Source organism: Gallus gallus, chromosome Z (genome assembly GCF_016699485.2).
Source record: "Gallus gallus isolate bGalGal1 chromosome Z, bGalGal1.mat.broiler.GRCg7b, whole genome shotgun sequence".
NCBI lineage: Eukaryota > Metazoa > Chordata > Aves > Galliformes > Phasianidae > Gallus > Gallus gallus.
In genome coordinates, this window is record NC_052572.1 from 79,819,335 (window position 1) to 79,837,266 (window position 17,932).

The 17,932-nt window shown below is 54.5% G+C and overlaps 1 long non-coding RNA gene and 1 pseudogene across 1 annotated transcript; one reads left to right on the forward strand and one right to left on the reverse strand.

Annotated features, from left to right (window-relative positions):
* LOC112530760 overlaps nt 1-17,932 on the forward strand; it is an 851,315-nt pseudogene that overhangs the window by 326,943 nt on the left and 506,440 nt on the right.
* On the reverse strand, nt 11,142-11,851 carry LOC101750248. Its single transcript, XR_001464915.3, has 3 exons — nt 11,790-11,851; nt 11,290-11,681; nt 11,142-11,201 (listed from the first exon to the last, which is right to left on the reverse strand). It is a non-coding gene; the product is annotated as an uncharacterized LOC101750248 (long non-coding RNA).

Here is a 17,932-nt window from a genome sequence, read left to right on the forward strand (position 1 = left end):
AGATGCTGCTCACGGGAGCTCCTCTGCCGCCTGGATGCTGATCTGACAGGCTGCAGATGCTCTTGCAGGGCCAGCTCGTAGCTGCGAGCCAGGAATGGACACGGCGGGAGAGACGATAGAGCTGTCTGGGAGCCAGCCGAGGCTTCCAAGAGCATCCCAAAAGCCCTCACTCAAAAGCATCACAAAGCCACAGCCAGCAAGGCTGGGCATGATCATGAGCAGCATCCCGGATGCTGGAGATTCTTTGCTACCATACACTACGGGAGCACAGCTATCGCTGCACGGCATCCCACAGCCAGACAAATGGGAACAAACCCACAGCTCTGCTGCACGGCACATCCCACAGCCATAGCCTTGCAATGAGCTGCCTTGCTGTTGCTTGCATCCATCCCAATCCCTGGGAATGAAAGACTCAAAAGCCAGTCAAGGCGTGATCCAGCACCAGCGTGCTTTTATTCATTAACAGCCAGGAGGGCTTTTTGGTGAGAGGTCCGGTGTACACAGGGGACTCATCCTCTCTTGGGAACTAGAGAGGGGCTCAGAGCTCGTGCTGCTGCCGGTGCCTGGGACTGGAGCTCTGATTCTACGTCCCCCTCCACCAGGCTCGGCTCCTCCTGCTGACGCTGACCTGCTCCTGCATGGAGCTGCTGCTGTCGGGGCACTCGGGCTGTGCTTGGGCTGGGCTGCACTGCAATGGTGCCCCGTCACAGTCCAGCTCGGTGACCGCTGTTTCTAGAAGGCTCAGGTCAGCGTCTTCTGCACAGCCGGGAGAGATAGGGCTTCCACCGGATACACTTTCATTCCCTCACTCGTGTTGTATGGCAGGCTGTCATCCGAGCTGCAGCGATTTGGTGCTTCCTAGCAGCTCTGCACTGATAAAAGCACACAGTGAATCATCGCTATACCTCTGGCTCTTCTGCGTGGACGAGGGCTCGGTTCACCTAGGAAGGAGTAGATACACAGGCAAACAGTTAGTGGCAAACTTGCACAGCTGAATGATGAGAGTGGTTCTTGAGATTTGCTTCTGCAGTGGCAGCAGGACAAAGCCAAGAGGACAATAGCAACAGAGGAGCACTGTCTCGAAGGAACTGTTGCGCTTTTTTGTTGTTTGTCTTCTCTTTTGTGTGGACTCCAAGCATGAATTCCATGGCGCTGACAAGCAGGGTTTTGACAGCTGGATGTGCACCCTTACCTGCCAGGACCACCACCTCTGTTTCCGAGGGCTCCCTGGCATCGCGCTGCAGTTGGCTTTTGGCCACAGAGGATGGTTTTCTGGGCTGAAGCAGGAACACCAACTGCATGCTGGGGATTCCTTCACCCTGCTGGGTGGACTTGGTCTGGAGGGAGAAAAGAGGGAGCGGTGTGAGTCGTGCATGGTGCAGGGTGAGGGAAGAGCTGCCCTGAGCTCTTGCAACACTTGCTTGTTCCTAGCACTGCCTGGTTCCTGCTGAAACACAACTTAGAAGCTCGCTCTGATTCACACGGTTGAGGATGTTTCCATTCCTAGAGCTCAGCCCTGGAGTCTTGCTGGCTACATTCCCCTCAGCCATGTCAACCCAGATGCAGAGCATGCCTGTTAGTTGAACCTCAGAGTCCAAAGGGAGGGGACATTCAGTACAACACCACACGCACACCATTGGCGTCACGTACTTTCTGCAAGTTTTTTGCTCTTGCAATAGTGAGAAAAACCCACAAAAGCCCACCCAAGCAAGTCTGATAGGAAGCTGCTGGAAAAGAAAGTCCTCTTTACCTTTCAGCCGGAAAGTCAATGATTGTGTGGAATTTCCCCGCGCAGCTGCGGGCCTTCTTCCACGTCCATGTCCCTGATCTCTGTAACAGCAGGAGAGCTGCTGTGGCCTCCCCTCTGTGCCTGTGCCTCCTCCAGGGTGAGCAGCTTGGTGGCAGGAGAAGACACCTGCACAACTTGGGCTTTGATGGAGAACTGCGCCCTGGAAGGGAAGACCACAGCTAAGAGGGAGGATCAGAAAGCAGCGGCACAGCCATCACAGATCTGGGGGAGGTGCCGCACATCTCTCAGCCTTGCTTATCCCACCACTGGAAAAAGAGGAGGTCAAAACCTTTCATCAACTTCACCAGCACGCAAAACATCACCATGACAGGGACAGTTTTCTCATGCTCAACTTTGGGCTTGGACATTCTCCGCATCCAGCCACAGCTTGCCATATTCTCATCTAAGCCCACAAATCTGCTGGCCCCTCGATAGCAAAAGCGTATCTCAACAATCCTAGAGAAGGCCTGCATTTGATCAAGGTGTCTCATCAAGACAAAGCTCATGCAGGAAGACGCTCACCTGCTCCTTCTCCGATGCCTGATGTGGAGCTGGAGCAGAAGAGGACGTCGGTGTGGTTGATGGGAACTCCACCACAGTCCGACTGCCTCTGCAGTTCCACGCAGGCAGCTCTTCCGCTGGCGCAGGCAGCCTCGTTCTGCTGGGATCTGTAGAAAGGCAGATTGGAGAAGTCATTGACCCGAGATCGTTTCCCCACGTCTGCATTTGGGCAGCCAAAGGCTGTCCAATTGGGCTCTGGAGACTTCCAGGCAGTGGGCAAGCACTGATGCCACTGAAGACATTCTCCCGGGTGATCAAGGACACACCAGCCCCATCTGACAAAACCAAGAGAGCACAAATTGTCCTCCTCTCCAAACTGTGCCCGTGGGGAGAACAGATCTAAGCCTTGTGCTGAGACGGAAAAAGAAGTTTACCTGAAGAGGTTGGGAGCCCACACAATCGCTAAGTTCTTAGCGGGCATGTTAGTAATGGAGCAGCTCCCAGCGAGACAAGCCAGTGTCTCATCAGTACTCCAGTGTCCTGGAAAGCAAGAGCCAAACCTTCAGCACCACTGAGCACGCCGTGCTCACATTCACCAAAAAACCTCAAGACACGCCATTTCTTGCTCTTGTTATGGAATAGGAAGTAGATCAAGCTTTCCCAAGTGCCACGCTGCAGCACCAAGCCCCAGCACAGCACAGCCGCAGCCATCAGCTGCACCAGCCGTGCCCCCGTGCACAGGAGCTGACCCAATCCATTCACCCCACGCAGCCATCAACCACTCCAACACACACAGGCATCACGTTGCCAGCGTGACACAAAGCCTGCCATCGCGTCATCGCCCTCTGAAGTGCAGCAGGGCTGAGCTCCCCACACTGAGGGCAGCAGTTTTCTGACCTGTAGTGAGGTGCAGGCAGCTGCTGGATGACCTCCTGCATTCGGAGCAACCGCTCCTCATCTGTACCGGCACAAACAGCGTCCTGGAAGAAAGCAGAAAGGGACTGAGACACACATCATGCGAGTCAAGCGTATGGGGCTAACAGAAAAAGGGCCTCCGAACTGCAGAGGGCACTGCTGCTCCCATCTCCCACATTTCCAGTGGCAGGATGCACACACCAGGTGTTACGGTGCACCCGGTGTGCAGGAAGCACGAGCTGCTTGTTGTACAGAGACACCCACTGGATGTCCATCAAAACCCCAACTTCAACAGAAAAAAGACCAAAAAAGGTGCGCAGGCGGGTGTGCGTGTATGGGACGGGAAGAGGGACATGAAGGCCATTGCCTTGTGCTTACCGAGAACTTGCCATGCAGCTGCTCGCTCAGCAGAGGGCTCGGAGCTCCCTGAAGTACATCTTGCACAGGGAGCTCACGCTGTGAATGTCCCGGACGGTGAGCTCCGGAATCTGCTCCGACTCAAAGTCATGGCTGGAGAGAAGGACACAAAAACAGAGGGCTTGGAGAAAGAGGAAAACAACTCCAAAGCAAGACAACATACAGTCCAGAAGCACTCTTACCGCAGCTTCTGGATCTTGGACGCCACGCCGGACAGGCGGTAGATCCCCTGCACCACGCCGTGCTGCTCAATGAACTCAGCGCAGCTCTGCACGACCTGGGGGACTACAGAACAAGGGCCAGCGCTTAGCTGAGCTCCTGATTCAAGTCCTGCTTCAGCCGCTGCCCCTGTCACATCCCATCCACTAAGCCCAGCCGCGCTACTGCTTGCCTCCTCCGTAGGAGAAAAAAGGCTGTCGCAGACGTCTTTGACAGGCAGGAGCCGGGGACAAAACTGGACACGGACGTGTTCTTGGCTTTCAAGAAATGCCACACCTGCCAAGCAGCCTGCAGAAAGTAATTCTGGGGAAGCCAGAGACACTGCCACAAGTCCCATCACAGCTCCCACCGCAATGGAGGCGTGAGACCTCATGTCCAGAAGAGCTAGGAAACTGACGCACTACACTCTCTTGGGCCAAAAGGCTTCCTTTGTTTTCAGGCTAGCGTGGCATTGGCTTACACCTTTGGCTTTAAGCAAATACAAGTGTGCCGGCCTCCTATGAGCATTAGCCTCAGCTTCCCTTGCAGCCATCAACTCCCATTTCACGTTTCTCCACCGCTATCAACCTGCCCCTTGCTAGACATGATCTCCCTTTCATCTTTACATGCCCAACAGAGGGAGGAAGCTCTCAGGAACGGGCTGTTCCTTACCATCACGGCCAGAGTGGAGAAGATGCTCTCCCAGGTCACAGCCAAACACCCCTTCCTTCTCCTTCTCCAGCTCCAGCTCCCGCTGCTTCGGTTCCTTTGGGCGGGCCTTCACGAAGGAACGAAGGAAGCTGAGGAGCTTGCCACGCTTCTTTGGCACTGCACAACAAAAGGAAGAAACCAGTTCATTTCAGGTTGGGCTCAGTGCGACCAGGCTGAGCGGAAACACACTCTACAGAGCACGTCAAAGCAGCAAGAACATTGCCAACACTGCATTCTACAAGGATTCAGCATTTGCCCAAGCCCTCATTCTCACTCCCTACAAAACAGCAGCCCTACGCCCCGTGGCATGCAGGAAGGATCATCAACACAGAGGAGAACGTGGGATGGATAAAGGAGGTATTCAACACAGAACACACCCAGAAAAAGACTCCATTTGACTTCCCCGCGCCATCACATGTAACATCCGTACCTGGCTTTGGTGCTGAATCGATGAGGGCCTCAGGAATTTTTCCGTTGATGAGCTCCACGCACTCACCAGGGAAGAACCCAACCTGGAACAAGATCAAGAGAGAGATGGAATACTGAATGCAGCATTTCTCAGGCCTCGACTGTTAAACCAAGACAGAATGGCCTGCAGAAAAGTAACCCTCATTCAACATTTGCAGCCAGAAAACCTACAAAAGCAATACTTGGTTCCGCACAAGAAGGCTCTGTCCTCCGTGCCTGTACAAAGGACAGAGATGGTCAACTTCTGACTGCGTATGGAGCACGAGAGGCTCTTGCTTCTAAGTCACATGAGGAGACAGTTTCCCACCAAGCCCAGAGCCAAAGGGAAAGTCCTCGACAGCAACACAGGGAAGCTGTTGACGTCCAGAAGCCACCCTGTGCGGACGAGCAGCTCTAAGCTGACGTTCCTGACTTGACTGCAATTGCGCCCAGGAGTCTGAAACTTGTGCCTACCTGAAAGCCACGCTTGCCTCTCCACCAGGGGCTCTGCTCCTTTGCTGGCATAGCAGTAATGCACACCAGGTCTCCCACCTGCAAGACATTGCAACATCAATCCCAGCGTCAGCACAGCTGGGAGGAAAGCACAGCTGAAATGGCACCCTTCTTCTGCACTGCCAAAGAGCGCACAGCTTGAGAGCAATTGCACCGGGACAGCTCTTCAGGCATTTCCCGTGGGAAAGCTGAACTTGGAGGTACAAGAGACACTGCCTTACACACCACACAGAATACAGTGCAAGCATGCCATATGAAACCATCTTTTAGACATGGCTGAACTCCTCCCTGCATCCAACCCAGTGCAAGTCCTATCTGGACCTGCATCTTCTGGGCTTCGCCTCACAAGGCATTCTGAAGGTGTCTGAGAATATTCCTGATGCATTCACACGGTATACTCTTCTGGCCGTGACAACAAGGAACGCCTTCTTTATCTGCTTACCTCCAAGGAGAGCTCATCCGCTGCCTGGGCAATGTATCTCTTAATAACATGGCCAGCAGCAATAGCCGGAATATTAAGAGATGTCTCCTCACCAACCAGCAAGGGCTTCCCCTGGTTCTCAGGCTGAAACAGAGAGCACAGGCCATGGTGAGGAGCTGAGGACAAACAAGGAGGATTTCAGGGTGCCATCTCGATGCCACTAGCAAGGAAATGAAGCTTTTAAGGCAGCTCTTCAGGGACACGAGAGAGCTGGAAGGATGCTCTCTCTCTTGAAAAGCAGGAGAGCACACCGGTGGCTCATTCTGCTGGCTCAAGGCAGGGAACAGAGACCAAGCAGAGCTTCACACTGTACCTCCGTCAACGCCCGGTCAGGCCCACGGCTGATCTCGCTGCTCGCGATGCCCATCACAGCAGGCGCGACAAGCTGCAACAGAAAAGAAACACATTTCCTGTGCTCACACAGCACTGGATCAAGAGACTTCTTCAGAACTACTTCTAGAAACAACAACTGTGTGCAGTCTATTCAAACGGGACAGCCGTTGCAATACGCAGCACTGGACCAAGTCGCTGTCCCTCTGCTAGCAGATGGGGACTCTGGCACAAAGCAGCAGATGCATTTGCCCGCAGCACGCTGAGAGCACAGTAGCAGGCCAGGGAGAGGTGTCACTGCTGGGGCTGGAGCTGCTCCCCAGCCCCCGGCTCCCAGCAGCAGCCTTACCACCAGCGCCGGCCGCAGCCTTGCCCACGCATTTCGTCTGCCTGCATCTCTGCTGTGCTCCCTACAGCTGTCGGGCACACTCACACAGCCAAAGCATGCACGCTTGTGCCCCTGGCTCATGTTGTGCAGCTCTGCACAGAGTGGGGCTAGGGCTCTTTGCCTAAGGGATTGCTTCCTTCACACTAGCTAGCTGCTCCCAGCACTACAGGCAGCATCCTGCTGAGGGTGAGCTGGAGAGGAAGTGGAAAAAACCCACACGTGACCAGAGCTGCATTTCAGCTGGACGAGGCTGTGTTACTACACACGGTGTGACTAAACACGGGCTGCTGAACCATGTGGCAATACAAAACATGGCACGTACCTGGCAAGAGATCAGAACAAGGGAGAACAAGATCCTCGAACCCGCAGCCGTTCCTTGTCACTTTGCTCTGATCTTCCACGAGCAAAAGCTGCACCAAGGGAGCAGGCGGAGGGTGGGCAGGGGACAGAGAAAGAGCAGGTCAGTGAGCCTCCACAATTTAGCAAGGAAGGCGAGGAAAAACCGTTGGACAAATGCCATCTTGATGGATGGCTTTGGAAGTGATGGCCTGGGGGAAAATGGCGTCTGATGGTCCAGATGAAGAAATATGATTCTAGGAGCTCTGCCAGCCAGCACTTCTCAAGCCCTCGCTGCCCACCCGTCTATCCCGCACCGTCTCAGCTTACCTACAAGGCGCTGCACAAGACGGGATGAAGACGAACGGACTCAATCAGTGCACAAGTGCAACAAGCCACGTACTCACGCCGAGCTCAAGCGCTCCAATGAAGGGAAGCAGCACGCGCTGCTCCTCCCCTCATTCTAGCCGCTTATGACATCACTAAGGGCCACCCGGCTGCTCCACCATGGACGGACAAGGTGGGGAGGCAAGACCACGTCACAAGACCACAGGATTCCAAAAGGGCACCCCAGCGTTCGAGAAATCAGTGCGTGGTTGGAATTCTATCTCAGCCAAATCCTGGAGAAGCTGGCATGGGTTGGCGGGACCAAAGTGCAGGACACGGCGCTTGGTCCTGTTGAGCCTCTTGCTGGGCCTATGGCAAATCCACACTAGGGTCCTTCTTTGCATCCACGGGCGGCTTAGAGCAGCCATCTCTTTCACCTGGATGGAAATAAAGGAAGAGAAACACAGCACTACTACCAGACTGCTTTGCCAATTTCTTTCCCGAGCGCATTTTTGCCTTTTGGCTTCCATGACGACCTCATTTCCTCCTCCTTTTCTTTGGGGGAAGCTGCCCCCATGCCTGAGCTTCACAAGACAGCATGAAACATGACACTAAGACAAACGCTTGCCCTGGGTGCAGGGTGGCTGTGCTTTGCCAGGCATATACAGGAGGGTAGGGCTAGGAAGCACCACGTGGCGGCCCCAGGCCAAGTCTGCATTCACTCACTGTGGCCACAGCTGCTGCCTCACTGCCAGAACGTATCCGAGGGTACAGATGGACGCAGGCACTCCTGCCCCTTCTGCAAAGCCCTCCTCTGCACAGCCTGTTAGCTGCTGAGCCACTGCTACGCCAACCAGGCTCCCCTTCGATACAGACAGACAGACAGACAGACAGATAGATAGATCGATATTCATTACTTCTGTCCTTTTCTCTACCTTCGAAAAGAGATTTCTCTCAACACACATGAGTTCTACTTCCCTTTGCTCCCCCACAGTTCTCTCCCCCATCTCACTGGAAAGTGGGATGGGAGGGAAACATGAAGTGCGCTGGGGTCAGGGGGAAATTAAAATGATCTAAAGGTACACAAGCCCACTCTTTCATTTTCCAGAAGACAACATGCTGTCAATGAAACTGGCCCTCGCTAGGAACATTTGCAAGGATGCTTTCAGTGACTGAGGGCATCGCACGCCATGAACATCACCCTGCTGACACAAGGGCACTGCAAACACAGCAGCAACTCCTGGCACCGATACCTCCGGGTACAACAAGCACGGGGCATTGAGTTGCTTTGGATGCAGTTTGAGCGCTGAGGTCTTCATGGAAAGCGCCTTGCAGAGCGCATCATGTCCTGCACCAGGCAGCGCATCTCTCATCTCTCCAAACTTTGGGGCTTTGAAGCTGCACATTGTTTCTTGGGAATTTGTCACACACAACTCCAGAGCACTTCCAGCTCTTCCCTGGCAATTCACGGCTTGCACAGTGCCAAACGCAACCAAGAAAAAAGGCAAGAAAGAAGCAAAGGCCATGGCTATGCACACAAGCGGCCAGGAAGGGTTCAGCTCCACAATGAAACCTGCACAAGTCAACTCAACAGATTCCAAGGAATTCATTGACATCTGACACAATTTGCAACGCCAGAAGCACTGCCACGCAAACAGCACCATATTGGGAAAGCAGCACGTCCAAATCAGCCCCCTTGCCCTGCTCTACCCGCTCAGCGGTGTGTCAAACACACAAACTCTCTTGCTTTGGCTCACGGCAGCCATCAAGCTCATGCTTTAGTGACACAGAGAACTCCATCTGCAGCTACTCCGTGTCTCGCTAACCACAAGCTTGGCTGGGAGCTGTCGCTCAGCCTGACACCACAGCTGGAAAAGAAACGTACATAAGCAGATGCTCTCATCCACACGTGCAAATCTGGGGGCGAGGAATAAAAGGCTAACTGGGCCGTGGGCAAAGCAGGGAGCAGATGATAGGCAGGAAACAGGAAGGAGTTCAAGACCAGCTCTCCTACACCAAAAGACAGGAGAGCTGAGTCAGCACCACGGGAGGACTTACGACACAGCTTGAGAGCTTACAGAGACCTGAGGTTGCCAAAGGAGGCCGCCAGGGTAACTCTCACCAGTCTTTTGCAGGGCTCTCACGGATGCTTGCGATGCTGACTTCCACTGCCTATGGCATTGGTAGAAAGCCCATGTGACAAATGCTCACTCTGTCTGGGTAACGCTTCTATGCTTCCATGGTTATCACTGAAACAAAAGAAAAAAAGAAAGCATGCCACCCTATGAAATTTGCCTCTCTACTGCTGCTGTCAGCGTGACATCTAAGATGAGCATTACGCGTCCCTGCACCCGACTGAAGATTCATCCAAGTGTGTTTGGATGAATTCTGTGTTCCACACAGCTCCATCCCAGTGCCAAAAAGAAACACGTACCGAGATGTTTAGAAGATTCTTTGTGCAGATACAAGTGCAGGGTGCATGCGTATTCTCTACAGCAAGAAATAGTAATTTCTCAAGCAGTACGACGAAAGGTCAATGGAAAGGAAATATAGGATGAACTCTTTTCATATAAAAAAATCCTTGCTAAACCTCTCCCCAGCAAAAGGAAGCCTGCTGGGCATTGCTAGCAGCAGTTCCCAGAACATCTTGCACCACAAAATGCAGCACGCTCCTTTTTTTCCACACACCCCTCATCTCTCTCATCAGCGTCAGATTCACTCCAGTTCAGTACACCCATCAGAACAGCCCTTCCGTTCTGCTGAGGTAGGAACCCACTGCTGGCATATCCCCCAGTCCCGTTCCCGGCTATGTCCAGCACCTGTGGGGAAAGGAAGAGACACTGCCATCACCTACCCAGACTTCTGCAGGGCCTTCCATATGCTCTCACGTCACAGGTAGAAGCTGCAGAGCTCTCGTGGCACAAAGCTCAGAGAACGATGGAGAAATCAAGGTTGCCGCGAAGGTGCTGCAAGGACTCCAGGTGAGGACTCACCAGTGCTGAGTACAGGGGATGATCACTTCCCTGCTCCTGCTAGCTCCCGCCCTTTGCGTTGCACTTCCAGTCTAAACTGTCCCTTCTGCACTACTGCTCGGATCCTCACTTGGGGCTGGAGCTCAAGAGGTCAACACAACGGAAATAACACAGCGTGCAACTGGAAGAAATGTCTCAAAGCCCACAAGAGTCAACTCTCTCACCTTGGGCACAGCTCACCAACCCGGAGCCAGGCCTTGCCAACTTGGTTCTTCTGAGAATGCGGGAGGGGGCCGCACATCACACCAGAAGCATCCCTTTCAATTGCAGCTCCATGGAGAGAATGACACCGACTAACAGGCCTGAATGAATTCATTCACAACTGAACAGTGAGTTTGTTCTTCATTAAAAAAACACGGAGATTCTTAATCCAAAAAGAGAATGGCAGCACTTCATATCGGCCAAAGAGGTTTCTGTTCCTACGCCTCATCCCCTTACCCCAACTTCCCTTGCCTCATCCCCTACCCCTACACTTCAGTGATGCCCACGGGCTTCAAGTCAGGTCACAAACCATAGGACTCCTTTCACACGACTCCAGCACAAAGGAGGCACACTTGTTCCATACACTCAAACGGACCAAGCAGTGGGATCACACTCACTTAAAACACACACAGAAGCAGCCGAACCCTGAGCACGTACATCCCCTCCTGCACTACTGGAGCCCACAGCTCACCTTCACGTCTCCGGGGATTTCTGCTCTTCTACACTGACGCAGCCTCGCTACAGCTCCATGGCTGTCACACAAGGCCTGCAGGACCTCTTGCTCCGCAAACCCCGTCTGCAGGCATTGCTTCATGAGGTTCACCACCTGCCCTCCTGAGCAAAAACAAGCACTGAGAACAACAGCAAAGCACACTGGATTCCACCTGGCCTGGTCCCCAGGCCTCAGTCCTGCCACACATACCTTGCTAAGCAGACTCATCCCTAGTGCCTGGCTGCACATCAGCACATGCATCATTCCTCAAACGCCCCAGCCCAGCAAGCAAGGGATCAAAGTGTTGCGACAGCTGAAACCACAATGCTCTGGGACATTCCTGTTAGCACTGACCGTGAACAAATCTACCACTGAGCAACAGGATGTGGGACAAACAGCAGAAAGCAACCAACCTGCAGAACTAACTCCTTTCGGGTTGGTCCAGATGTCTGTATGCTCCCTTCCATGGCCCAGGCCATGCTTGCTGAGATGCTCCTCTCCTTTGTGCATGGGAACAACGGTGCAGATGGGATGCGCTGGCTATGCACAGCTTTTCCTCTCTCCATCTTCCATTACCAAACAGCACCTCAAATCTCTCCTTGCTAAAAAATCACCTAGGGTAAAAAAAGAACTGGCAACCTTGCTTTTAAAATTACCTTCTTTATACAACTTGATGCTTTAAAGCAGAAGCTCACCTAGCAAGGACTTACCTTAGACAAGCTCCATCTGCAGGGAAAACTTATTCCTCTGTGTCTGCAGACTTGGCACGCATTTTCAGCTGCAATAGTCAGCCCAGATCTCAGCACAGCTTTACCAACCACAGAAAGCCAGCTCATGGCCGCCATGATTTTCTCTCTTCTGAAACACTCTACTGCTGCAAGAAGCAACGATTACAATCACACAATCACAGAACTGGAAAGGCCGGAAGGGATCCCTAGAGATCATCGAGTCCAACTCCCCCCTCTGCTCAACAGGCTCCGTACAGCAGGCTGCACAGGTGGGCATCCAGCTGGGTCTGGAGTATCTCCAGGGAAGGAGAATCCACAGCCTCCCTGGGCAGCATGTTCCAGTGCTCCGTCACCTCACTGTGAACAAGTTCCTGCTCACGTCGGTGCAGAAATTCCTGTACTCCAGTTTAGGGCCATTTCCCCCCTCTCCTGACCCCACAGACCACTGCAAAAAGGTTGCCCATGTCCTTTTGACTCCCACGCTTCCGATACTTAGAAACATTATTAAGATCCCCTCTCAGTCTTCTTTCTGCAAGGCTGAACAGACCCAGGTCACGCAGACTTTCCACACTGGGGAGATGCTCCAGGCCTTCGATCATCTTTGTGGCCTTCTGCTGGACTCTCTCCAGGAGATCCCCGTCTGTTTTGTACCAAGGAGCCCAGACCTGGATGCAGTACTCCAGCTGAGGCCTGATCAGGGCACAGCAGAGGGGGAGGATCACCTCCCTCGCCCTGCTGGCCACGCTCCTTTTCATGCGTCCCACCATCCCACCGGCCTTCTTGGCCACCAGGGCACACTGCTGGCTCATGGCCAACCTGTCACCCACCAGGACCCCCAGGTCCTTCTCTGCAGAGCTCCTCTCCAGCAGCTCACGTCCCAGCCTCTACTGATACTTGCGGTTATTCCTTCCCAGGTGCAAGACTCTACACTTGCTCTTGTTACACCTCACCTGCTTTGCTACTGCCTGGCTCTCCAGCCTGTCCAGCTCTTGCTGAACGGCAGCACAGCCTTCCGGCGTGCCAGCTGCTCCTCCCAGCTTTGTCTCAGAGGCATACTTACTGAGGGTGGACACTATCCCCTCCTCAAGGCCGTTGACCAAGATATTGAACGAGACCAGAGCCAGCACCCACCCCCAGCATTCACCGCCACTCACAGCTCTCCAACCGCACTCTGCACCGCCCATCACCACCCTCTGAGCTCGGCCACTCAGCCAGCTCGCAGCCCACCTCACCGTCCACTCATCTATCCCACACTTGCTCAGCTTCATTACCAGGATGTCGTGGGAGACTGCATCAAAAGCAGTGCTGAACTCAAGGTAGACTACATCCATTGCTCTCCCGCCATCCATATAGCTGCTGATGCCTCACAGAAGCCTAGGAGGTTGCTCAAGCACACTTTCCCCTTGCTAAATCCATGCTGACTATTCCTGATGATCTTCTTCTTCTCCAACTGCTTGGCCATGGCATCTAGGACAAGCTGTTCCATCACCTTGCCGTGCTTCTTTGTACCACAAAAGCTAGGAAAGAGGAAAACATTTCCACATTAGGCATACATTTCAAGGACGCTCCAGGCAAGTGGAGACAGTGGAAAGCACTGGCAAGTCAAAGCACACCAAGATTTCCCACGCAGTGTTAGCTATGGTGATGATAAATCATGTCCCCAGAATTGCCTGCACTAGAACACACAATCCAAAATATCAGAAGCTGCGGAGATACAAATTCATCACAAGCCAGATGTCCTTTAGGTCGTGCACTCCCTGCAGTACTGACACTGGAGGATCAGAATCGTTTGAGAAGAACCAGGCCTGCTAAGCTCCTTCCCACCCTCCCAAGGAAAAGCAAAGCAACTGCACTGCCACCAGCACAACCCCACAGCACGCAGCAGGGAAAGCAAACAGCTTCACAGTGCTCCCCTTCATTCCCAGCCTAACTAAGAGACCACATGAGGATTGATTGGGAAATCACTACAAAGCAAAACACACCTGAGCGTGCACAGGATTGCACTCTTCCAGTCTGTCACCACCCTCTGGGGGAAAAACTTCCTCCTACTATCTAACCTAAACCTCCCGTCTCACTTGAAAACCATTCCCCCTTGTCCTACCGTCATCCACCCTCATAAACAGCTGGTCCCCCTCCTGTTTATATGCTCCCTTCAAGTACCGAAAGGCCACAATGAGCTCTCCCCAGAGCCTTCTCTTCTCCAAGCTAAACGAGACCCGTTCCTTCAGCGTTTCCTCACAGGAGAGTGGCTCCAGCCCTCTGACCATCTTCATAGTCCTCCTCTGGACCCACTCCAAGAGCTCCACGTCCTTCCTGTGCTGGGGGCCCCACGGCTGGAAACACTACTCCAGATGGGACCTCACGACACCCAAGAGAGCTGAGCAGAGGGGACAATCACCTCCCTCTCCCTGCTGGCCACCCCTTTTCCAATGCAGCCCAGAATACACACATATATAGGTATAGATGTAGAACTCCACGCCTACAGCCCCCCCCCGCAATCCTCTACCGCTCCATGTTCCTCCCTATTGCGTCCAGCAGCCTAGCAAGGACACCTACCTTTGACAAGCTCCACCTGCGGGGAAACGTTATTCCTCTGTGTCTGCAGACTTGGCACACATTTTCAGCTGCAATAGTCAGCCCAGATCTCAGCACAGCTTTACCAACCACAGAAAGCAGTTCACGGCCGCCATGTTTGTTTTTCTCACTTCTGAAACACTGCACTGCTGCAAGAAGCAACGGTTATAATCACACAGTCACAGAATTGCAGGGGCTGGAAGGCACCTCTGGAGATCATCAAGTCCAACCCGCCTCCTGCAAAACAGGCTCTGTACAGCAGGCTGCACAGGTGGGCATCCAGCAGGGTCTGGAGTATCTCCAGAGAAGGAGAATCCACAGCCTCCCTGGGCAGCATGTTCCAGTGCTCCGTCACCTCACTGTGAACAAGTTACTGCTCACGTCAGTGCAGAACTTCCTGTACTCCAGTTTAGGGCCATTTCCCCCCTCTCCTGGCCCACAGACCACTGAAAAAAAGGTTGTCCATGTCCTTTTGACTCCCACGCCCTCCTTAGCCCTGGTTCTGGGGGGCTGCCGGGAATCCAGGGGGCACAGGGAGCAGGGCTGGAGGGGTTGGGGGCGGGAGGGGGGGCACGGCTCGCATTCTGTCAGCAGCACTGTGGCGCTGGGGGACCCGAGGCCTCGATCCGTCCCAAACCCACAGCCCATCCCACACCCCTCATCCCAGTCCCACAGCCCACAGCCCAACCCCACGGGGGTCCCACGGGGGAAGGAACAGATCTACCACTGAGCAACAGGATGTGGGACAAACAGCAGAAAACAACCAACCTGCACAACTAACTCGTTGCCGGTTGGTCCAGATGTCTGTATGCTCCCTCCCACGGCCCAGGCCAAGCTTGCTGAGCTGCTCCTCCTTTGTGCAGGACAACAACGGTGCCCATGGCATGTGGTGGCTATGCACAGCATGCCTTTTACTTGCTTTTCCTCTCTCCGTCCTCCATCACCAAACAGAACCTCCAATCTCTCCTGGCTAAAAAATCACTTGGGCAAAAAAAGAACTGGCAACCTTACTTTTAAAATTACTACTTGATGCTTTAAAGCAGAAGCTCACCTAGCAAGGACACCTACCTTACACAAGCTCAACCTACACGGAAAAGTTATTCCTCTGCGTCTGCACACTCGGCACGCTTTTTCAGCTGCAATAGTCAGCCCAGTTCTCAGCACAGCTTTACCATCCACAGAAAGCCAGTTCAGGGCCGCCATCTTTTTCTCTCTTCTGAAACACTCTACTGCTGCAAGAAGCAACGGTTACAATCACAGAATCACAGAACTGTAGGGGCTGCAAGGGACCTCTAGAGATCACTGAGTCCAACCCCTCCCCCCGCAAAACAGGCTCCATACAGCTGGCTGTACTGTAGGCATCCAGCTGGGTTTGGAGTATCTCCAGAGAAGGACAATCCACAACCTCCCTGGGCAGCCTGACTATATACCCCCCCGCCCAGAACCTCCCCACAGCCACCTATAGCCCCAAATCCTCCGATGGCTCAACACAACCCCAGAAACCCCCCAAGAGTACACCTCAGCTCCTTATAGACCCATACGCCTTTACAGTCCTTGCAGAGCCTCCTACAGTAGCCCTATATCCCCCTATAGCCTCCCCGCAGCTCCCAGTAGCCACAGCCCACCTTAGCCCCGGTTCTGGGGGGCTGCAGGGGTCTGGGGGACCGGGAGCAGCTCTGGAGGGGTTGGGGGTGGGGGGGCACGGTTCAGATGCTTGAAGCAGCACTGTAGCACTGGGGGACCTGAGGCCTCCATCCGTCCCAATCCCACCACCCATCCCCCAGCCACATCCCACAGCCCAACCCCACGGGAGTTCCACGGGGGAGGGGCGGGCAGTGTGCTTGGGGGGCCGCGCAGGGCTCCTCTCCCTCTCCCGCTCCCGTTCTCCCGCACACCTCCGGCGGAGCTGTCCTCAGCACTCGCTCCCGTTGTGCCGCGGCTTCCGGCTCGCTGCTGCCCGGACAGCTCCGGCTGACGCCGCGCTCTCCTGCGGGGCGGCCCGGGCTGCCGGAGCGGCGCTTCGCTGACGACAGCCGCGCCTGACACTGCCGGCTCCCAACGGCCGTTCCCGCGCACGGCGGCTCAGCCAATGGGAGCCGGCGGAGCTGCCGCTGAGCAATGAGACGCCGGGGGAGGGACAGAGCTGCCGCTGACCAATGAGACAACGGGGGAGGGACAGAGATGCCGCTGACCAATGAGACGCCGGGGGAGGGACGGAGCTGCCGCTGACCAATGAGAGCCCGGGGGAGGGACGGGCAGATGCTGCTCACGGGGAGCTCCTCCTGCCGCTGCTGGATGCTGATGCTGACAGGGCTGCAGATGCTCTGCAGGGCCAGCTCGTAGCTGGGAGCCAGGAATGGACACGGCGGGAGAGAGGAGAGAGTTGGCAGGACCAGCCGAGGCATCCAGGAGCATCCAAAAGCCCTCACTCAAAAGCATCACAAAGCCACAGCCATAGCACGGAAGCTGGCCATGATCATGAGCAGCATCCCGGATGCTGGAGATTCTTTGCTACCATACACTACGGGAGCACAGCTCTCGCTGCAGGCATCCCACAGCCAGACAAAATGGGAACAAACCCGCAGCTCTGCTGCACGCACAGCCCACAGCCATAGCCTTGCAACATGAGCTGCCTTGCTGTTGCTTGCATCCATCCCAATCCCTGGGAATGAAGACTCAGAAGGCAGTCAAGGCGTTGATCCAGCACCAGCGTGCTTTTATTCCCTAAGAGCCAGGAGGGCCTATTGCTGAGAGGTCCGCTGTACAGATGGGACTCATTCTCTCTGGTGAAGGAGAGAGGGGCTCAGAGCTCGTGCTGCTGCCCGGTGCCTGGGACTGGAGCTCTGATTCTACGTCCCCCTCCACCAGGCTCGGCTCCTCCTGGCTGACGCTGACCTGCTCCTGCATGGAGCTGCTGCTGTCGGGGCACTCGGGCTGTGCTTGGGCTGGGCTGCACTGCAGTGGTGCCCCGTCACAGTCCAGCTCGGTGAGCGTTGTTTCTGGCAGGCTCAGGTCAGCGTCTTCTGCACCGCCGGGAGAGATGAGGGCTTCCACTTGGATCAACACCTTCATTCCCTCAGTGATGTTATATGGAAGGCTCTCATCCGAGCTCCAGCGATTCGTGCTCCCAAGCAGCTCTCCATACATGGAAGCACACAGTGAACCATCGCTATACGCTCTGGCTCTTCTGCGTGGACGAGGGCTCGGTTCACCTAGGAAGGAGTAGATACACAGGCAAACAGTTAATGGCAAACTTGCACAAGCTGAATGATGAGAGTGGTTCTTGAGATTTGCTTATGCAGTGGCAGCAGGACAAAGCCAATAGGACAATAGCAACAGGAGGAGCACTGTCTCGAAAGGAACTGTTGCGCTTTTGTTGTTTGTCTTTCTCTTTTGTGTGGACTCCAAGCATGAATTGGATGGCGCTGACAAGCAGGGTTTTGACAGCTGGATGTGCACCCTTACCTGCCAGGACCACCAGCTCTGTTTCCGAGGGCTCCCTGGCATCGCGCTGCAGTTGGCGTTTGGCCACAGAGGATGGTTTTCTGGGC